General features: G+C 42.7%; 1 long non-coding RNA gene across 6 annotated transcripts in view; it reads left to right on the top strand.

The window, feature by feature from the left end:
- Window positions 1–23683, top strand: part of Gm28068 — a 76955-nt gene extending 53272 nt beyond the window's left edge. For 2 of the 6 annotated variants that reach the window (XR_875428.1, XR_875426.2), the window contains exon 3: window positions 1369–3071. This is a non-coding gene — a long non-coding RNA (predicted gene 28068). Of the gene's footprint in view, window positions 1–1368; window positions 3072–11968; window positions 12002–21588; window positions 21657–22357; window positions 22455–23377 lie in introns of those variants that run through there. The other 4 variants (XR_003951659.1, XR_001781693.2, XR_875427.3 and 1 more) reach the window with 4 other exon arrangements.
- The last annotated feature ends 2 nt before the right edge of the window (window positions 23684–23685 follow it).

Below are 23685 nucleotides of genomic sequence, written 5' to 3' on the forward strand. Positions count from 1 at the left end.
TAAAAATGGGAAGGATTTTAAATTAATTAATTAATTATTATTATTTAATAATCAAGTATGTTTATGTGCACACATGGATGTGACAAGTGCATGTGTGGAGGTCACAAGGCAACTTACAGGACTTCTACTTTGTGGATTCCAGGGCTCAAACTCAGATTGTCAGGTGGAGGGTGGAGAGATAGGAGAGAAAGAAGGGAAGGAGGGAGGGAGGGAGGAGAGGGAGTAGAGGGAGTAGAGGGAGGAGAGGGAGGAGAGGGAGGGGATGAAAAAGGCAAGGAGTGGTTCCTACTGAAATTCACATGAAATTGGAAGAATCACAGAATTTGCTGGTGCAATTCTGTAATCCCAGAACTCCAAAGCCAGGGGAGATAGGATCAGAAGTTCAAGAGCATCCTCAACGTCTTAGATGTTCGTGGGTTACTTGAAATTCTGTCTCAAACAAAAGAAACGAAACAAAATGTTCGTGGGTTACTTGAAATTCTGTCTCAAACAAAAGAAACGAAACAAAAGAAAACAAAAAACCAGTGAAATACAAACATAAAGACAGGAGCAAGCAGAGTCCAGAAGCCCAGCTCCTATACATGCTGGGGTGATTTTTAACAGTAGTACCATGTCTGTCTGTGTCGACAATAATAGTATTTGCACATCTGACAGGGCTATACACAGAAACCCTGTATCAAAAATGAAAAAAAAAAAGAAAGAAAGATGATCTTTGGGACTCTTATTTCCTCTTTTCTGGGACATCTGGGTACCATCAGAATAGAGTAATCCTTACCTCACACACCAAAGCAATAAAAAAATTATTAAAGAAAATAATTAAAATCAACTCAAATAGATCCTCAGTTTCATCTCAAGAGCTAAGCAGTCACTCAATAACAAATTCTTCGGCTTTTAAGGAGAAAAGCTGCTTAATTTTCAGTTTTTGTGCTTCTTTGTTTCAGATATTGCCTTTCAAAGAAAACCACATAGAACCAGCCCAAAGCACCTGTCTTCACTCCTCTAGACAATAAACTCGCTGGTTGTCATGCTACATTCGGCCTCTAGGGGAGCTCATCTCTGCAGTTGAATTTGGGATTGAGGCTGGGCCTCTTCTACCTTGACATAGAGCTCAGCCTCCAAAGTCTAAGTCTCTTCTTTATCCTCCAGCTTTATTTAGAAAGATGAGCTTTGAGCAGTGGTGGCACATGCCTTTAATCCCAGCACTCCGGAGGCAGAGGCAGGCGGATTTCTGAGTTTGAGGCCAGCCGGGTCTACAGAGTGAGTTCCAGGACAGCCAGGGCTATACAGAGAAACCCTGTATGGAAAATGAGAAAAAAAAAAAAAAAAAAAGAAAGATGATCTTTGAGACTCTCATTTCCTCTTTTCCAGGCATATATGAGCAGTTTCTTTGGGGCAAAACCACTGCATTCAGTTACAAAACTACAGTTGTTACAAAACAGGAGAACTCCATGTCTTACACCAGAATCCAAGCAATAACAGAGACCCCGGACTTAGGAAAAAAGCCTTAAGCGGCTGTGGTTGTGCTGACCTGCAGTCCCAGCGCTGGGGACAGGCGAGCAGGAAGAACATGAGTGTGAGCCCAGCCTGGGCTGGGGAAGTGGCTCCTGAGGAAGAGCACTTACTGTTCAAACAGGAGGACGCATGGCCATAATCCCTGTGCCCAGGTAAAAAGCCCAGCGCGTCTGTGCTCTCTGTAAGCCTGCCTTTCTGTAGCTCAACAGGCAATGTCACCATCCCTCCACATGCAATGTCACACATATTGTGCACACACTCTTCACCCCCTCCCCCAACCCCTGACTGTCTTCCCTCCATCTTTACAAATTCTGTTCTGTATACTTTGTGTAAACAACCCCAAGCAGTGCACACCTTCTGGGCCTGGCTTCTTTCACATAGTCTAGGGAGCATGCCAAGTTCTGACCACTTAGCACTCTGTTCCTTTTTATAACAGAACCATGTCCCATTGTAGCCTGACTTTAGGTGAATCTGCCTTCCCAAGGGGGGGCTGTCTCTTGGCCAGGTGATTGACAGACCCAACTAAACTAAATCTCTTCAAAGAGAGAAGGGAAGACAATGATATAAATGTTCTATTTGGAGCACCTAGAATGCCCTTTCTCTTCCCAAGTCCAGGGATAGTATATTCTTTGCACTGGGCCTTAAGTAATGGCAATCCAGATGTTTACCAGGAAATGGAGGTGGGGACTTCAAAGGAAAGTTGCAGCAAAGGAGCCTCACCTTGCACTGAATCATCTCCAAAGCTGGTAATAGAACAGAACGGCTGAGACTGTGCAGTGGTTACAATGTTGCAGGTTCAGGGTTATTGTAATTTATCTTAGGATTTATTTACCACCCTTAATGGCCATTCCTTGGCTACTTCTCTTCTGATGTAACATCCTGTGACTAACAGAATCTTTAGGACTGCATTTTAACACCCTAGCTTCCTCCTACCAGAAGCCCGTGAGTCATCAGATGCCACCTGGAGCCTATAGCAGAGGTGTCCTGAACCCCTTTACCTGCCGTTTCCACTAGTGTGCTTGAAAAGTACCTTGATTTAGAACTTTCTTTGTTGTTACTATAAAACCTTCATCACATTGATACATGGAACTTGAGGTTGTTTGGTTTCAGACTCTGGATACTAGGGACTGAAGTTCATATTTTACATATTAAAGCAGACCTGGCCTCTACATTATCCCAGCATCCCTCAGTCCTTACCTGGCATTCCCTATCTCCAACCCTGAATCTTCCAGCCCAGAGGCTAAGCTGCCCTTCCTGAGAGCCTCTTCCCTATATAATCCAGATGGTATGGTCTCTCCTCCCCCTCCTTCGCTCTCTCCTACTCTCCTTCTAGCTCTTCTTTTCACTATCCTTGTGTTTCCAATTTCCTTGCTCTCTCTTTCTCTCTTTCTCTCTTTCTCTTTCTCTCTCTCTCTCTCTCTCTCTCTCTCTCTCTCTCTCTCTCTCTCAGCAACTTCTTTGGCCTTGGTCTTTGGGGCCAGTGAACCTGCCTGAGAGTACCTTTTGAATAATCTGCATACACACACACACACACACACACACACACACACACACACTCACACACATATCTATCTATCTATCTATCTATCTATCTATCTATCTATCTATCTATCTATCTATCTATCATCTATCTATCTATCGATATAAATAGAGATAGATATAGGCACAGACACAGATACAGATATAGATAGTTTCTTTCAACACTGGCAGAGAAATAACTTATCAGATTTAACCGAAGGCTTTCCTCCGGATCACCCTCATTTATATTTGGCTTCAGGATGAACTCTCTTTCATCCCCTTTGAGGTGAGAGCTGAATCTTTGTGTGAACAGCTTCAAAGCTTCCATAATCATTAAGACCACTGTAACAGGTATGACTGGAAGCTCACCAGAGATGGCCATTCACGCATTTACACTGAGTATAAATCCAATTGAAAGTCTTTATTCCAGACATATGGGACCGCACCCAAGTATTGGGTACCTAGCTGTGGCACTGAGTGTCTAGAATATAGAGCTTTTAAAGTCTGAAAAAACATCCTGTCTTCTTAGGCACAGGGACATGGAAGAAGTAAGCAGTTTGAAGCAAGGGATCTTAAGGGGAGCTTAGCCAGTGGGGAGGTGGGGGTGAAACTAAGGAGGGTGAGAAGGTTGTTTCACATAAACCTGTAGTTTTACTGAAGGCTTGGATAAGTGACCTAGGACATCCAGAACGTTGGTTCCTAGAATAAAGCAAGGTAGTTTTCAATGGATTCTCCATGAAGGAGATCAGATTCTGGTTAAACCTGGAAATGGCCTTACCGAGGGCACAAGATGGACGGACCTCAGCACTGTCTTGCCTGATCACACAGATGGATAGAGATACAGAGCAAGGGTTTTCAGAACTAAAATGGACTGACATTTGTAAAGCTCTAACTCACATAAATAACAAGATAAAGAGTACGTGAGAATGGCCATGAGGCTGTGAAGGGAAGGATCTAGTGCTTATGATTGGCCAGGACCCAGCACCAAGTACCCGCACATTATTCACATAAAAGGATCCTACAAAGAAGCTTCCCCATGGCTGCGGAACCTCAGTCTGATACACACTGTCAGGTAACTTGGGGAGAAGAAGTTCACTACCACAATTTAGAGCCAAATTCAAAACAAGCTTAATTTTTATTGGGTGCATATGAGAACTGGGTAGTGACAGTTATGCTTTATAAAAAGAAATAGAAAACCAGGGATATGTTTGGTGGAGGCTTGCTATGGTGGGAGGTAAGCAGGTGTTTTTGCAGGCCCATGCTGAGGCATCTTTTCCCCTGAGATACCATCATATCCAGTACTCCCATCTCCTAGGACCTCCTGATTCCCCACCCCTCTAGCACAGAGATCATAACCAGCCCTCCCATGCTTGTTTGGCTCTGTACATGGTTGCTGGGGATTGAACTTGGGTCCTTAGGCTTCCATGTGGCCAGCACTTCACTGACTGAGCTGCTTCCCCAGCTCATTGTGTGTAAGGGCACCTGTGGACACATGTGTGGATGTCATGCACTGGGGAGGTACAGTGTACGGGACCCAGAAGTTGATGGGTATCTTCTGTGACAACTATTTTATTTACTGGGGAAGAGTCTCACATGAACACCAGGGTTGCAGGTTGAGCTGCTCTAGCCAGTGAGCTTACCTCAGGGATCTCAATCTTTGTGTCCTGAGCACAGTAATACAAGTAGGCCATGTTTTGATGCACTCTAGTGATGGGAACTGGGGGCTCATCCTTGTGCACACAAGCACTTTATCCACCAAGCTTCCTTACCAGCCCACAGTTTTGATTTTCGCTTGGTCCATTTGTTATTTGAGATGGTGTTCCTCTCTAGCCCCAGGATAGCCTAGTAGCACAAATATAGCCCAGTTTGGAATTAAACTCACAAAAATCCCCCTGCCTCAGTCTTCCAAGTTCTGGGATTACAAATCTGAACTACCATGTCTGACTTCAACATGCCTTAGAAACAAGTCTGGCCCTTCCAGGCCTAGTGGCAAGTGGCCCCGATTTTGGGAAGCTGTATTGTTCCTGCACAAGAAGTGAGTCACTCCCTGATGCCTTGCAGACTCTCACAGAATCAAATTAAAGTTCAGTCAGTGCCTTCCCTTCTGCCCTACTAATCTGGACAATACCAAGAACCTGGGTACTGCTGTCAACGTGAAGATGTTCTGTTGCAACGAAGACTTCTGCAATGCTTTCATTCCCCCTCGAGGTCTCATCTGAACCATGTCAGGGGTGCTTCTGTTCAGCCTGGGCTCAGTCCTCCTGCAGACCCTGCTCTGATGATCCTTCTAGTGTCCCCCACCCTTGTCCTTTCATCCTCATTTGCAACCACTGCTTACTGGAGCCCTCTAGTAATGAGTTATGAGTTATAGAAGCTCTGAGTTGGAGGTAGTGTGTGGAACACCTTGTTTCAACTTTACAGGCACTGCTGGGTAGGTGCCCCTCCTCTCTAGAGCTTTCAGATCTGTACTTCCTGGAATGTTCTTTTGTTGTGGCTTGCTGCTCTTGACCCTGGCAGCATGTGGAAGAATCAGAATTCCAAGGTATTATGCCATCAGCATCCATGCAGAAATATCTGGGGTCCTGCAGGCTTTCCACGTGTGCAGCTCAATGTCCCCGTGCTGAGTCTAATAAACCCTTTGTTCTCCCAGCTAAGGTCTCCCTTTTTCTTTTGCTGCTCTGAGTCTACGGAGTCCTGCCTGCCAGGTCATATCTGTGCCCTTTCAGCTGGCCATACTAGCTAGCTCGTGTTAGCCAGTTCAGTGTAGTTGAATACTTGGTTTGGGTGGGCTAATGCTGGGGGAAAAGAGAGGGTTCCCCCACTTCCAAAGAGCACTTGCTTGTGGTGCGGAATAACACAGGAGATGAGCCCTCATCGGTGGGCGGGGCTGCCCTGTCAGATTTTTTTTTTCCAGAGATTGAAGCCATTTCCTGTAGGTGCTCATGGCTTGGCTCAGAGCAAACAAAGCATCACACTGCCTTTCCTGAAGTCCTACTCTATATGGGATGCCCCCAGTGGAAAGGTCTGACTTGACACATTAACAACCAGGGATCCATCACTGGGACATGAAACTTGAGTCATGAGTAAGGATTCTGGAGACTTCTCCTAAATTAAGCTTTGACTCTGTTGCAGTTTCTTCTGGCCTCTGCTTCCAATGCTGAGTTTGCAAGTATGTACTCACTACCACCCTGGCCATTCCCTATGTGTTTTAAAAGGGCAGAATGCCCACAGCCTTGAAGTGAGGCACTCAGGCCCTGCAGGAAAGCTGGCCCCAATGGCATGAGCACAGGAGAGCTGGTCCAGATGCCTGCCAGCTGCCACAGGCAGTAGAGCTGGTCCTGACCCCAACCTGGGCTAAGCAGGAGAGCTGGCCTTGGCAGTTTGGGTTCAGGAGAACAGGTGGGATGACCAACTCAATTACCACTCAGGGCCAGATCCAGGACTTAGAGTTGGCCCACCACAATATCTACTCCATCTATGAACTGCAGGTACACATGAAGGTGCTGGTCCTACAGTTCCAAAGCTACAGGATCTCCATGACACAGGGCAGCAACATCGGAGAGAGATTCTGGGACAAACCCAGTGTTGATAGTGTAGCAGAAGCCAGAGGCCTCCAACCAGAGCAATGACTCATTTAATGATCATCTGTGAGTAAAGTTGTTTGAAAAAAGGGGCATACTGTGTGGCAGACTGTGCCACATCACAGCTACCATGTCAAGATGTTTTCCCTTATTTTTTATTTTATTTTATTTTTATGTTTTCAGGGTGAAGGTGTAAGGGGGAAGGATGGCTATGGAGGAATGGAGAGATGTGTAGAATTGGAGTGCATGATGGGAAATTCACAAAGAATCAATAAAAACTTTTCTAAAGTGTGGACTGTGCACTTGCTGTGATGCATGTGACCGGAGTAGATGCAAGTAAAATACTATGCAATTAAAACACTATGCAATTGAAAGTAAAGCATCAGAAACCCTCAAGAAGAGACACCTCTGTGTGTCTGTGAAGCCCTGCTTTGATGTACACACACACACACACACACACACACACACACACACACACACACACACCTTCTTTAGTGTAAACACATTGTGGTTCTTCCACAGATCCATTTTTTTGGGTTCTGAGAAAGAAGTGCACTAGCAAGATTTTGCTGAAAGGACCCTGATATAGCTGTCTCTTGTGAGACTATGCCAGGGCCTAGCAATCACATAAGTGGATGCTCACAGTCAGCTATTGGATGGATCACAGGGCCCCCAATGGAGGAGCTAGAGAAAGTACCCAAGGAGCTAAAGGGATCTGCAACCCTATAGGTGGAACAACATTATGAATTAACCAGTACCCCAGAGCTCTTGACTCTAGCTGCATATGTATCAAAAGAGGGCCTAGTCAGCCATCACTGGAAAGAGAGGCCCATTGGACATGCAAACTTTATATGCCCCAGTACAGGGGAAAGCCAGGGCCAAAAAAGTGGGAGTGGGTGGGTAGGGGAATGGGGGAAGGGTATGGGGGACTTTTGGTATAGCATTGGGAATGTAAATGAGGAAAATACCTAATAATAATAATAATAAAAACAAGAAGTCCAAAGGTACTCACCCTCTTTAGGTCTTGATACCTGGAGACATCTTTAATATCTGTTATTTGTTTTTGTTTTATCTCAGACAGTCAGATCATAGCACAGGCCTTAGGGTGGATTGAGATCTCACCTCTGTGGCTACTAGCCAAACATAGCCTCATGCTCCCCACAATACCCTAGTTATGTTTAATTGTATGTGCTCCCTACAGGTGGACAGGAATTCTTATACCTGTGTCTAGGCTCTAGCTGTGTTGAGTAACACATTGGTAGAGGGCAAAGGGGTCTTGTGAATATGGATAAGCACTGGAGAAGCCAGGAAAGTGAAACACACAGCTTACCTCTCCTGGGATGCTAGGGCTGGGTGTAGTCCATGTAGATCACAATCTGGTGATCTTCTGCTGTCCTAGAGCCAGGCTTGGTCTTCATCTTCAAGAATTTATGTTTTACTTATCCCAGACCAGTTTCCTTGAAAACCTTGACCATTGCTTCTAGGTTATAAAATTCATTCTTGTGATAAATATGATTTGTATGTTACAACAGCCCAAGTGACTATCTAGTCTTTGGACCAGGCCAACCCTGATACCAGTAGTCATTACATTAACCTCAATGCAGTTGTTCTTCCTAGATCTTTATCTTGAGCATTGTTTATAAGTCAACATGACCATCTTATGAATGAAGCTGTATGTAAAGATCTTCAATGTAAACATGTCTTAAGCTTTGCAGTATTCATGGGGTTGAGTGGATTTTTATCTGAATACTTCACCTGAATGTGTGCTCTGCTTAATTGATTTAATTATTATTAAATAAATTAATTTATTTTATGGCTAAAATAAAATGATCTGGGTCAGACTCTAGAAGTCTTAGACCAGCACTGCTAGTGGTTAAAGCTCATGAGAGTTTTATTCATACTTCATCCTTACTATTTCCCCATACCTGTTCTAAAGTCTACACACACACACACAAACACACACACACAAGGTGTAAGTAGAATTAATAGATAAGTAGGATGTAACCTCAAGGTCATTGTGAATACTGATATGAGGAAGAATTAGGGCAGAGGGTAGAGGTTAGAGGTTAGAGGTTAAGGCATAGTAAAGCAGTCCTGGCCAAAGCGGGTCTAACTGAGCACTGTCCAATTCTTCAAGGTCATCTATTCAGTGTCAGCAGCAGCCCGAGCTTCCACTGGTATAAATCCAGATTCTTGGTGTTGATGCAGAAAGGAATTTGTGGATGGGCCTTGTCTTAGGGTTTGTATTCCTGCAGAAACATCATGACCAAGAAGCAAGTTGGGGAAGAAAGGGTTTATTCAATTTACAGTTCCACATTGCTGTTCATCACTAAGAAGAACTCAGGATAGTGCTACATCCACTCCAGTAGTGACACACGCGACAGGCCCCAAAAACCTGGGCGCTGTCCTGAGGCGAAAAGTTCACAGAAACTTAGTCTCCTGGAACCGTGGCATCCTGTATAATGAGTGCTCCAATGTCCTTGCTTTAGTGGTAAACAGATCTGTGTGCTTTCCCTTAATATTGTTTTATGATTAGTGCTTCTAAGGATTGAATTTTTGACATATAGCTAAGTAAGATTCTTCACAGTCCTAGGTAGTCAGTCCTTGAGCCGACCCTGGGCATGGATAGCTAAGTCACTGCCCTACACAGAATTTACCATTATCTAGGAAGAATGAAGTTTGTGATCTAAGGAGGAACCAGAGTAGATACTTAGAACTATAAATATTGGAGTTACAACCATACACAAGAATTTACAATGGCCTAGGGGGAAGGTGGACTATACAATAGACTAGACTAGGAACTATGGCAAGGGCACTTCTAAGATTAAGCTGACCTTAGGTGGGGCTACTTTTTGATCCAGTTGTTAATATTGAATTTTATCTCAGCTGGTTCCTGCCAGTCCTTCCTGTTTGCATTCCTCTGTTCTGTGTAAGAATCGGTAACCTAATTGTACCTTGCTGGTGTGTCACTTAACTTCCCTATTTTCTTCTGTATAAAAAATTTGATGCTCCATTTGACAAATTACATTCAGATCCACACTCCCTTGTGCCCAGTCTGTTTGTCACCATCCCGTTCTTGCCGACTCTATGCACATCTGTCCTAGACATGATTACCACAGATTGAGGGGGGCCGACTGGGCCTGGTCCGTGGCAGGATGGGAACTCACACAGGGCAGGAACTTGGAGGCAGGACCTGATGCAGAGGTTGTTGAGGGTGCTGTTTACTGGCTTGCTTCCTCTGATTTGCTCAGCTTGCTTTCTTATAGAACCCAGGACTACCAGCCCAGGGATGGTACCACCCACAATGGGCCCTCCAATCCTTGATCACTAATTGAAAAACTGCCTTAAATCTGGATCCCATGGAGGCATTTCCTCAAGGGAGGCTCCTTTCTCTGTGTTAACTCCAGCTTGTGTCAAGTTGACCAGCTGGTACAACTGACCCTTTGTCAACTTGACAAAGAAACACATCACTGTTAAGACTCAACCCTTACTTTTTTATCCACCCCTAAGATCTAAATAACTTTAAATTCCCACGATCTTTACATATTTAATTTTCAATCCCTTTGAAATATCCAACCTCTTCTAAAATTCAAAGGTTTTTTTTTCAATTAAAAGTCTCTTAAGTGTGGGTTCCACTAAAATACTTTCTTCCTTTAGGAGGGAAAAATATCAGGGCACAGCCACAATCAAAAGCAAAATCAAACTCTGACCATCCAATGTCTGGGATCCACTCATGATCTTCTGGGCTTCTCCAAGGGCTTGGGTCATTTCTCCAGCCATGCCCTTTGTAGCACACACCTTGTCTTCTAGGCTCCACCTGCCTGTACCCCACTGCTACTGCTGTTCTTGGTGGTCATCTCATGGCACTGTCATCTGCAAAACACTGCTGCCTTCTACAGCAATTATGCTTCACCAGTAGCCTCTCATAGGCTCTCTTCATGGTGCAAAGCCTCAACTCCTTTGTGTGACCCCTTCAGTCCTGGTCCATCAATTGCAACTGAAGCTGTACCTTCACCAATGCCTTCCATTGCCTCTCACAGTGTTGAGCCTCAGCTGCTCTTCATGACCCTTTCATGCCTTCAAAACCAGTACCACCTGGATGACTTTTACACATTACCAAGTCCAGCTGCAGCACAAGGTACAAACCTTAGCTCTATCAGGAACACAGCCTCTTTGTGCTCTCAGAAAAGACTTCCCAGAAGTTTTCAATTCAATGACGCTAGTCTCTTCTTAATCACCACCAATTTCTTAGTTCCAGATAACCAGCATCAATATTCCCAGTAATACAAAGATTTCACTTTAGTAGTTTGGGTATCTTGTTTATCATAGCTGATTTTTCAGCCTCAGCTAAAAACCACAGAATCTTCACAATCAAACCTGCAAGGGCCCTGATAAGAGTCTTTAATCTTCCTTCTGAAATTTCACAATCCGGGCCTCCATCTCTTGCGCGCGCTCGACTTGCCAGGAAGAACGACGCTGCAACAGGATCCTTCTGCACACGTTTATTGGAAGAGCTTGATTATAGAGGCAAAGAGACCCCGAGCCCAGAACTGGTGCTGCTTTTATAGGCCTAGGAGGGGCGTGTCTCACACCCGGATTGGTTATGCACTAAGCCTCATTTGCATGTTCCTCATCTGATTGGCTACTCTCTCTCAGTACCTTACAGAACCTCATTATCATACCTCATTTGCATGTCTCACATCTGATTGGTTATACTCTCAGTACCTTACAGAACCTCATTATCATACCTCATTTGCATGTCTCACATCTGATTGGTTATACTCTCAGTACCTTACAGAACCTCATTATCATGTCTGGGCCAGGCAGTGTCTTTGCAAAAGACTTTACTGCATATGTACACATTGGTTGTTTGTCCAATCTTATGCGTGGTGGCCAGCAGTAGTCAGTGCCACTCAGCAACGGCACATGTGGCTTCCCACATCCATCATTTGCACTGCTCTCAACATTAACTTCCAAGCTCCTACAGAACATTACTCAGAGTTCTTAATACCCAGTGACTCTTCTAGACCAAACTTCCAAGTCCTTCCACAGTCCTCCCCAGTTCATTTTCAGGGTGTTACAGGAATACCCCACTATGCTGGTACCAATTTGTCTTAGTCAGGGTCACTATTGCTGCACAAACATCATGACCAAAAAGCGAATTGGGGAGGAAACAATTTACTCAGCTTACACTTATTGCTGTTTGTCTTCAAAGGAAGTCAGGACTCAAGCAGGTCAGAAAGCAGGATTTGATACAGAAGCCATGAAGGAATATTACTTACTGGCTTGCTATCCCTGCCTTGCTCAGCTTGTGAAAGAACCTAGTGGGGAACCCCCACTCAACTCCCAATTCGGCACACACCCAAGAATCACGAACAGACCGTCTTGATGTAAGTACACGAGGTAGTTAAATGGCGGAGCTCCGGGTCGAAATGTATCTCATGCAGGAGACAGAGAATTTGACCTCATGGTTTGAAAGCTGGGGGATTTTATAGAAAAGTGTCTGCGGCTGGGGGAGGAATTGGCATGGTTTCACATGATTGGTTCATTTAAACATCAGCAGACTGTACATGCAGATCGAGGTAACAGCAGAGCATCTGGTTAACATTTAACTTAGGTCAGAAGGGCGCTGGGCCAGTCCGGACATGTCATTCTCTTTATCTTTATGGCCAAGCAGCCTCAGGAATGTCTTAACGACGGGCCTGCCGGGCATGTCCTGGCCTGTTCTGCTATGTTCTCAGCCCCAGGTTTCAAAGCTCACAAACAACTCTTTGGGCTATGTGACATAAATTACATGAATCACAGGTCTCAAGTTTTATTTTCTTTCATTCTCCTCTTCTTCTACTAAGTAATTCTAATCTTAGAATTTTAGAAGTATATATCTCTATGTGGAGAATAGAAATCATACTCTTTTTCTATAAGAACAAAAACAGAATAAGAAGGGATAGTAAACAGAACTAGGCAGGGACCCTTCTAGTGAGGCTTGAGGGTCTGGGTATGATGTAGGTGTATGTAGATTAGATCTCTGGCTGGAACTGCTGAGATGTCTTTTGGGGTACCCGGCTCATTCACTGTAGCCCATTGTGACCAGACTTTTTTTCTGCACCACCTGCAAGCCTTTTAACTTAGCATACAGATTATTATTATTATTACAACAACATGTAGGTTTAAACACATCATTTAAGACATTGATAGGCATGGGAGCCCCATAAAGGATCTTAAAAAGAGTAAGGCTGAATCAAGAGGGAGTATTTTCAGTTCTAAATAGGGCATGGGGAAGGAGCACCAAGTCTGCGCCAGTCTCTATGGTTAATTTTGTCAAGGTCTCTTTTAGAATTCTATTTATCTTTTCTACCTGTCCTGAGTTTTGGAGCCTGTATGTGCAATGTAACTTCTAACCAATCTCTAATATCTTGGCCAGTCCCTGATTTACCTGGGCAACAAAGACAGGTCCATTATTGGACCTGATTACCTTGGGTATCCCAAACCTTGGGAAGATTTCTCTTGGTTATCACATTGGCTGTCTCAGTCCTGGTCGGAAAAGCTTCTATCCACATTGAAAAGGTGTCTATCTGTAAAATCTACCTCCCAGTAGACTCCAGGCCAGTCGCCCCTGAGCCTCTTCTCAGGAGTATATACATGGAGTATCCTACATTAGTCATAGCACAGGCCTTGCAGCTTTTGACTATTTCTTCTGACAAGTCAGAGAGTCCTGTAACATAGGACTACAACATTACAACTACTAACATTTGTAGTCAGAGGACCTAACCACACCTTTTAATTTCTTGGCCCCCAGGTGGGTCAAGTAATGTCCATAACTTGATAGTGCTCAGGGGTGTATCTAAAGCTGGTCTCTCTGAGATCATAATAATCTTTAGGCTCCTTGACTGCCAGGATCATTGCTCCTTGGGCCACCTGTTTGGCGGTTAGATCTGCCATCTGATTTCCTTTAACCACAGCATCTTAGATCTTTCTCTGCAGATGTCAACAGCCCTCTTTGTTTGTATATTGCTCCTTACAGTGGCAAAAGCATATCTGCTGTCAGTATAGACTTTTCTTTTGCCATTTATAGAGCTTATATCAAAGTCACAAGTTCAGCTTTTTGGGCCGACGTCCCTTCAGGGAGGCTGCTGGCCTAGATCACTTGCTTTCTGTCCACCACTATACTGCTGTCCCCGCCTTCTGCTTACCTTCAACTGCGAGGCTACTGCCTCCCGTGTACCAACTCGAACTCTTAAGCCAAGGCTGATCTGATCCTTCAGATCATTTTGAGTACCAGTTTCTTCTGCCAGAATGTCAGCGCAGTGATTGAGTAGGTGAAGTCTCAGGCAGTAGGGTAGTGAGATTGAGGACAGCAGGAGGGAGTGAAGGTCACTTATTCAGTCAACAATAAGCTCTGATAATGTGTTCATCAGCCAGGGGGGCTGACAGAACATACTTTCTAGATCATGCACAAAGTTTTGTCCCAGAGTCAATTTATCTGCATCCTTGACCAGAAGCCAGTATGTGCAGATAAGCAGGCCATCCTACAGCCACCAGGTCTAATTTCTTACAAGTATGCCACAAGTCTTTTCCAAGGTCCCAATCTCTGAGTAAGAACCTCTTTGGCAATAACTTTGTTCTCAGTCACATCTAGGAGGCCCAAATCTGGGGCTGACATTAGGACAGTTTTTTTTTTTGTTGTTTTTGTTTTTGTTTTGTTTTGTTTTGTTTTGTTTTGTTTTGTTTTGTTTTGTTTTGTTTTGTTTTGAGACAGGGTTTCTCTGTGTAGCCCTGGATGTCCTGGAACTTGCTCTGTAGACCAGGCTGGCCTCGAACTCAGAAATCCACCTGCCTCTGCCTCCCAAGTGCTGGGAATAAAGGCGTGTGCCATCACCGCCAGGCCGAAGAAACACTTTATTTCTCTATTTATTTATTTATTATTGATTTTTAAATATATTTTTATTACATATTTTCCTCAATTACATTTCCAATGCTATCCCAAAAGCCCCCATACCCTCCCCCGACTCCCCTACCCACCTATTCTCACTTTTTGGCCCTGGCCTTCCCCTGTACTGGGGTATATAAAGTTTGCATGTCCAATGGGCCTCTCTTTTCAGTGATGGCCGACTAGGCCATCTTTTGATACATATGCAGCTAGAGTCAAGAGCTCCGGGGTACTGGTTAGTTCATAATGTTGTTGCACCTACAGGATTGCAGATCTCTTTAGCTCCTTGGTTACTTTCTCTAGCTCCTCCATTGGGGGCTCTGTGATCCATCCAATAGCTGACTGTGAGCATCTACTTCTGTGTTTGCTAGGTCCCAGCATAGTCTCACAAGAGACAGCTATATCAGGGTCCTTTAAGCAAATGCTTGCTAGTGTATGCGATGGTGTCATCGTTTGGAGGCTAATTATGGGATGGATCCCTGGATATGGCAGTCTCTAGATGGTCCATCCTTTTGTCTCAGCTCCAAACTTTGTCTCTGTAACTCCTTCCATGGGTGATTGTTTCCAATTCTAAGAAGGGGCAAAGTGTCCACACTTTGGTCTTCATTCTTCTTCAGTTTCATGTGTTTTACAAATTGTCTCTTATATCTCGGGTATACTAAGTTTCTGGGCTAATATCTACTTATCAGTGAGTACATATCATTTGAGTTCTTTTGTGATTGTGTTACTTCACTCAGGATGATTCCCTCCAGGCCAACCATTTGCCTAGGAATTTCATAAATCCATTCTTTCTACTAGCTGAGTAGTACTCCATTGTGTAAATGTACCAAATTTTTTGTATCCATTCCTCTGTTGTGGGGCATCTGGGTTCTTTTCAGCTTCTGGCTATTATAAATAAGGCTGCTATGAACATAGTGGAGCATGTGTCCTTCTTACCAGTTGGAACATCTTCTGGATATATGCCCAGGAGAGGTATTGCGGAATCCTCTGGTAGTACTATGTCCAATTTTCTGAGGAACCGCCAGACTGATTTCCAGAGTGGTTGTACAAGCTTGCAATCCCACCAACAATGGAGGACTGTTCCTCTTTCTCCACATCCTCGCCAGCTTCTGCTGTCACCTGACTTTTGATCTTAGCCATTCTGACTGGTATGAGGTGGAATCAGCGTTATTTTGATTTGCATTTCTCTGATGATTATGGATGCTGAGCATTTTTTCAGGTGCTTCTCAGCAATTCGGTATTCCTCAGGTGAGAATTCTTTGTTTAGCTCTGAGCCCCATTTTTAATGGGGTTATTTGATTTTCTGGAGTCCACCTTCTTGAGTTCTTTATATATATTGGATATTAGTCCCCTATCTTATTTAGGATAGGTAAAGATCCTTTCCCAATCTGTTGGTGGCCTTTTTGTCTTATTGACGGTGTCTTTTGCCTTGCAGAAGCTTTGCAGTTTCATGAGGTCCCATTTGTCAATTCTTGATCTTACAGCACAAGCCACTGCTGTTCTATTCAGGAATTTTTCCTCTGTGCCCATGTCTTTGAGGCTTTCCCCCACTTTCTCCTCTATAAGTTTCAGTGTCTCTGGTTTTATGTGGAGTTCCTTGATCCACTTAGATTTGACCTTAGTACAAGGAGATAGGAATTGATCAATTCCCATTCTTCTACATGATAACCACCAGTTGTGCCAGCACCATTTGTTGAAAAGGCTGTCTTTCTTCCACTGGATGGTTTTAGCTCCCTTGTCGAAGATCAAGTGACCATAGGTGTGTGGGTTCATTTCTGGGTATTCAATTCTATTCCATTGGTCTACTTGTCTGTCACTATACCAGTACCATGCAGTTTTTATCACAATTGCTCTGTAGTAAAGCTTTAGGTCAGGCATGGTGATTCCACCAGAGGTTCTTTTATCCTTGAGAAGAGTTTTTGCTATCCTAGGTTTTTTGTTATTCCAGATGAATTTGCAGATTGCTCTTCCTAATTCGTTGAAGAATTGAGTTGGAATTTTGATGGGGATTGCATTGAATCTGTAGATTGCTTTTGGCAAGATAGCCATTTTTACAATGTTGATCCTGCCAATCCATGAGCATGAAAGATCTTTCCATCTTCTGAGATCTTCTTTAATTTTTTCTTCAGAGACTTGAAGTTCTTATCATACAGATCTTTCACTTCCTTAGTTAGAGTCACGCCAAGATATTTTATATTATTTGTGACTATTGAGAAGGGTGTTGTTTCCCTAATTTCTTTCTCAGCCTGTTTATTCTTTGTGTAGAGAAAGGCCATTGGCTTGTTTGAGTTAATTTTATATCCAGCTACTTCTCCGAAGCTGTTTATCAGGTTTAGGTGTTCTCTGGTGGAATTTTTAGGGTCACTTATATATGCTATCATATCATATGCAAAATGTGATATTTTGACTTCCTCTTTTCCAATTTGTATCCCCTTGATCTCCTTTTGTTGTCGAATTGCTCTGGCTAGGACTTCAAGTACTACGTTGAATAGGTAGGTGAGAAAGTTTGCAGCCTTTTCTAGTCCCTGATTTTAGTGGGATTGCTTCCAGCTTCTCACCGCTTACTTTGATGTTGGCTACTGGTTTGCTGTAGATTGCTTTTATTATGTTTAGTTATGGGCCTTGAATTCCTGATCTTTCCAAGACTTTTATCATGAATGGCTGTTGGATCTTGTCGAATGCTTTTTCCATATCTAATGAGATGATAATGTGGTTTTTGTCTTTGAGTTTGTTTATATAATGGTTTACGTTGATGGATTTCTGTATATTAAATCATCCCTGCATCCCTGGAATAAAACCTACTTGGTCAGGATGGATGATTGCTTTAATGTGGTTTTGGATTCGATTAGCGAGAATTTTATTGAGTATTTTGCATCGATATTCATAAGGGAAATTGGTCTGAAGTTCTCTATCTTTGTTGGATCTTTCTGTGGTTAGGTATCAGAGTAATTGTGGCTTCATAGAATGAGTTGGGTAGAGTTCCTTCTACTTCTATTTTGTGGAATAGTTTGTGCAGAACTGGAATTATAGAACTTTGCACTAAAGCCATCTGGTCCTGGGCTTTTTTTTTTTTTTTTTTGGATGGGATACTATTAATGACTGCTTCTATTTCTTTAGGTGATATGGGACTGTTTAGATCGTTAACTTGATCCTGGTTTAACTTTGGTACCTGGTATCTGTCTAGAAATTTGTCCATTTCGTCCAGGTTTTCCAGTTTTGTTGAGTATAGCCTTTTGTAGAAGGATCTGATGGTGTTTTGGATTTCTTCAGGATCTGTTGTTATGTCTCCCTTTTCATTTCTGATTTTGTTAATTAGGATGCTGTCCCTGTGCCCTCTAGTGAGTCTACCTAAGGGTTTATCTATCTTGTTGATTTTCTCAAAGAACCAACACCTCCTTTGGTTAATTCTTTGAATAGTTCTTCTTGATTCCACTTGGTTGATTTCGCCCCTGGGTTTGATAATTTCCTGCCGTCTACTCCTCTTGGGTGAAATTTCTTCCTTTTTTTCTAGAGCTTTTAGATGTGTTGTCAAGCTGCTAGTGTGTGCTCTCTCTAGTTTCTTTTTGGAGGCACTCAGAGCTATGAGTTTCCCTCTTAGAAATGTTTTCATTGTGTCCCATAGGTTTAGGTACATTGTGGCTTCATTTTCATAAAACTCTAAAAAGTCTTTAATTTCTTTCTTCATTTCTTCCTTGACCAAGGTATCATTGAGAAGAGTCTTGTTCAGTTTCCACGTGAATGTTGGCTTTCCATTATTTACAGTGTTATTGAAGATCAGCCTTAGTCCATCGTGGTCTGATAGGATGCATGGGACAATTTCAATATTTTTGTATCTGCTGAGGCCTGTTTTGTGACCAATTATATGGTCAATTTTGGAGAAGATCCTGTGAGGTGCTGAGAGAAGGTATATCCTTTTGTTTTAGGATAAAATGTTCTGTAGATATCTGTTAAATCCATTTGTTTCATAACTTTTGTTAGTTTCACTGTGTCCCTGTTTAATTTCTGTTTCCACGATCTGTCCATTGATGAAAGTGGTGTGTTGAAGTCTCCCACTATTATTGTGTGAGGTGCAATGTGTGCTTTGAGCTTTACTAAAGTGTCTTTAATGAATGTGGGTGCCCTTGCATTTGGAGCATAGATATTCATAACTGAGAGTTCCTCTTGGAGGATTTTACCTTTGATGAGTATGAAGTGCCCCTCCTTGTCTTTTTTGATAACTTTGGGTTGGAAGTCGATTTTATTTGATATTAGAATGGCTACTCCAGCTTTTTCTTCAGACCATTTGTTTGGAAAATTGTTTTCCAGCCTTTCACTCTGAGGCAGTGTCTGTTTTTTTCCCTGAGATGGGTTTTCTGTAAGCAGCAGAATGTTGGTTCCTGTTTGTGTAGCCAGTCTGTTAGTCTATGTCTTTTTATTGGGGAATTGAGTCCATTGATATTAAGAGATATTAAGGAAAAGTAATTGTTGCTCCCTTTTATTTTTGTTGTTAGAGTTGGCATTCTGTTTTTGTGGCTGTCTTCTTTTTGGTTTGTTGAGGGATTACTTTCTTGCTTTTTCTAGGGCGTGATTTCCGTCCTTGTATTGGTTTTTTTCTGTTAATATGCTTTGAAGGGCTGGATTTGTGGAAAGATATTGTGTAAATTTGGTTTTGTCATGGAATACTTTGGTTTCTCCATCTATGGTAATTGAAAGTTTGTCTGGGTATAGTAGCCTTGCTGTCATTTGTGTTCTCTTAGTGTCTATATAACATCTCTCAAGGATTTTCCAGCTTTCATTGTCTCTGTTGAAAAGTCTGGTGTAATTCTCACAGGCCTGCCTTTATATGTTACTTGTCCTTTTTCCCTTACTGCTTTTAATATTCTATCTTTATTTAGTGCATTTGTTGTTCTGATTATTATTCTTTCCTGTCAGGAGGAATTTCTTTTCTGGTCCAGTCTATTTGGTGTTCTGTAGGCTTCTTGTATGTTCATGGGCATCTCTTTCTTTAGGTTTGTAAAGTATTCTTCTATAATATTGTTGAAGATATTTGCTGGCCCTTTAAGTTGAAAATCGTCATTCTCACCTACTCCTATTATTCGTAGGTTTGGTCTTCTCATTGTGTCCTAGATTTCTTGGATGTTCTGACTTAGGATCTTTTTGCATTTTGCATTTTATTTGATTCTTGTGCCCATGTTGTCTATGGAATCTTCTGCACCTGATATTCTCTCTTCCATCTCTTGTATTTTTTTGCTCGTGCTCCCATCTATGATTTCTTTCCTAGGGTTTCTATCTCCAGCGTTGCCTCACTTTGGGTTTTCTTTATTGTGTCTACTTCCCTGTTTAGGTCTTGTATGGTTTTGTTCAATTCCATCACCCAACCCATTTGGTTGTGTTTTCCTGTTTTTTTTTTTTTTTTTTTTTTTTTTTTTTTGTTGTTGTTGTTGTTTTTTTGGACTTCTACCTGTTTGGTTGTGATTTCCTGCTTTTCTTTAAGGACTTGTACCTCTTTAGCAGTGTTCTCCTGTATTTCTTTACGTGAGTTTTTAAAGTCCTTCTTGATGTCCTCTACCATCATCATGAGATATGCTTTTAAATCCGGGTCTAGCTTTTCGGGTGTGTTGGGGTATCCAGGACTGCCTGAGTTGGGAGTGCTGGGTTCTGATGATGGTGCGTGGTCTTGGTTTCTGTTAGTAAGATTCTCATGTTTGTCTTTAGCCATCTGGTAATCTCTGGATTTAGTTGTTATAGTTGTCTCTGGTTAGAGCTTGTTCCTCCCGTGATTCTGTTAGCCTCTATCTGCAGACCTTGGAGACTAGGTCTCTCCCAAGTTTCAGTGGTCAGAGTACTCTCTGCAGGCAAGCTCTCCTCTTGCAGGGAAGGCACACAGGTATCTGGCGTTCGGACCTGCCTCCTTGCAGAAGATGAAGGCCCGAAACGGGGTCTGCCCCAGAAGATGTGTGGCTTCTGCCTGTCCCATAAGCTGTTAGCTTCTGTAGTCCACACTCTCACCTGCGCCGACTAGTCTCTGAGGGATCCTGGAACCAAGATGGTTCCCCCAGGTGCTCTGGCAAAGTCCTCCCAGCCGGGGCAGACACCTCTCCTCTGGCAGGGAATGTGCCTGAATGTCTGGAGCCCAACCTGGGGTCTGCCCCAGAAGCTGTGTGGCTTCTGCCTGTCCCAGAAGCTGTTAGCTTCTGTAGTCCACACTCTCACCTGTGCAGACTAGTCTCCGAGGGGTCCAGGAACCAAGATGGCTCCCCCAGGTGCTCCGGCAAAAAACTTCCTGTAACTCTTTAAGGGATTGTTGTGTTTCCTCTTTAAGGGCTTCTAGCTGTTTACCTGTGTTCTCCTGTATTTCTTTAAGGGAGTTATTTATGTCCTTCTTAAAGTCCTCTACTGTTGTGGATAGCACTGTGGCTAATTATATTTGATGTTAAATCTGTTCTCCTATGAGGGGTTGTGAACAAGGAATGAGTTAGAACTCAGGTGATTTTCTGTAATCCTACTTCCCACCTTAATTTGTAAAATAAAGGAGAAGTGATGATTGGGCAGATAAAAGGGAAGGTGGAGTGGAAGGTAAGAGAGAGAAGAAGGAGAAAATGGAAGAGGGAGAGGATGCAGAGGAGGAGGAAGAAGAAGAAAAGCAGAGCAGAAGCACGTGGCCTAGAGAAACCACAAGTTCTAAGGGGTCTCATAAGCTGTGGAAGATGGTTGTGTAGCAGTAGATCTGCCCAATCTATGTGCACAGCATGTAATCAAATTAACTGTGTTGTGTTTTCATTGCTGGGGCATATTTGAGAGGAGATTATCCACAACACTCTATTATCATGGGATGTGATTTTAAATCAGAGTCTTGTTTTTATGGTTTATTGGGCTATCAGGGCTTGCTGTGTTGAGATAACTGTGCTCTGATGATGCCAAGAAGCCTTGGTTGGTTTTGTTTATGTTTTTGCTCTTCCCGATTGCCATCTGGTTATCTCTGGTGTTAGGAGATGCTCAGACACTACTTGCTGAATGGAAATAATCGCAAGACCAACCCTCTCCCTGTCCATCTCTGACTTGCTTCCTTAGGTGCTCCCTTTGACTCATGGGCTCACAACGTTCATCTTCACAGGCACTGACAATCAAAGAACTTGCAGGTAATGCAGGTCCCCAACTTTGACTTTTGTTTGTTGGTCACTGATAAATTATTCTTTCTTTTTTTGTTTGTTTGTTTTTTTATTTTTGGTTTTTTGTTTTTTGTTTTTGTTTTTGTTTTTGTTTTTTTTTTTTTTTTTTTTTATTTTGAACAGCCCTAGCTGTCCTGGAACTCACTTTGTAGACCAGGCCTTGAACTCAGAAATCTGCCTGACTCTGCCTCTGCCTCTGCTTCCCGAGTGCTGGGATTAAAGGCGTGTGCCACAACCGTCCACCTTATTCTCTCTGTGTATAGATGTTTATATGATCAGATTGTAGTTTTCTAATAGAATTTTTTTCTTTACTGCCTATAGTCAGGTGACTGTTGCATTACTGGGTGAATTGTCTGCTATCATTGATATTTTAATTTGCCAGCCACAATGCCAGTTATCCACATACATGTCTCCTTCAGCCTAGTTGGATGTCCTCCCTTCCAGGAACGTCTTGGGAACTTAAACTTTATTTGACCCCTACTCAAAATGGAAGTCTTATTCCAAATTATGGAGAGCTATTGGTGCTGCTTCAAGGATATTGGCAAGAATTTGACATTGGGCTAGGACAAGAAAGTAGGCTCAAGATGTTGATCATCTTGATATTTCCATTAATACCATGGGACTTTGATTATTGTCTCATTTGTTCTTCACTATCTTTTTTTATGCCTTAGAATTGACCACTGAGTCTGGCGGTGCATGCCTTTAATCCCAGCACTCAAGAGGCAGAGGCAGACTGATTTCGAGTTCGAGACCAGCCTGGTAAACAAAGTGAGTTCCAGGAGAGCCAGAGCTATACAGAGAAACCCAGTCGCGAAAAACAAAAGAACAAACACAAAAAACAACAAAACAAAACAAAACTAAAAAGAACTGATCATATTCTTTGTCTGTACCTAGAAGGATATACAAATAGATGTTAAGAAAATGAGCCTGCATCAGCGTTGACACTGGCTGGAGTCATGTTATAGTGTTGTCTAATTATTTTTTTTTCTTTTTGATCCTCACTCACTCCATTGAATCCCTGTTGACTGACTGTGCTGGCTTGGTCACCATTTCAATTCTCATATTGGTGCAGGTGTCTCTCTTATTTTGGCGTCCATCCCAGGGGCAAAAAGCACAAAAGATTTTACACAGATGCAGGAAGTGCTGCCAGGTGGTTTGGTTCAGGTCCAATATTATTGTGGCTAACTATATAAATCAATTCTAATTGACTTCTGCTGTGAATGGTTTCCCAAAACACCAAAACTGAATATAACAGAATCTGCATTCAATCAAAGCATGAGAAAGTTTTCTAGTAACAGCAAATAAGGAAATGTGTACCATATGTAATGGCACAAGTGTCCAGGCTACATAGATAATAGTTACTTGGCCTTAATAATGTACCTAGGCCTTAGTTGGATGTTTTATTTATACTGTCAGGGTAACGTGCCTAGCATTCATGTCTCAACTTGTCAATCAGGATATCCATTAACCATGTGCCTGTCTCTCTGCCAATCAGTATGTCAGTTACCTAGGGAGGTCTTAGGAATTTAACTGGTATTTGACCTCCACTCAAAATGTCTGCAATTTGGTTCCTTCTTATGATGGTACATAATGCTCCATTTATACCACTCATACTTGTGAAACCCCTACCCATTTCCCTTGTATCACTTATTCTTTCATTGAGCACCTTTCTTTTCTGCTTTTAATTTCAGGCCCATCCACAGATTCCTTTCTCAATCAAGATCAAGGATCTGGTTGTACATGAGTTGATGTTCCTAGAACACTAAAGGGGGTTTGGGGTCTCAGGCTTCAGCTGTCACTCAATAGATGGCCTTGAAGAATTGGACAGTGCTCAGTTAGACACTACTTTGGCCAGGACTGCTTTACTGTGCTTTAACCTCTAACCTATGCCCTAATTCTTCCACAAACTGTACTCAAGATGGCCTTGGGGTTACAACCTCCTCATCTATTAAATCTCCTTTCAACGTGTGTGTGTGTTTGTTTGTATGTGTTTCTGTGT

Source organism: Mus musculus, chromosome 15, assembly GCF_000001635.26.
Source record: "Mus musculus strain C57BL/6J chromosome 15, GRCm38.p6 C57BL/6J".
NCBI lineage: Eukaryota > Metazoa > Chordata > Mammalia > Rodentia > Muridae > Mus > Mus musculus.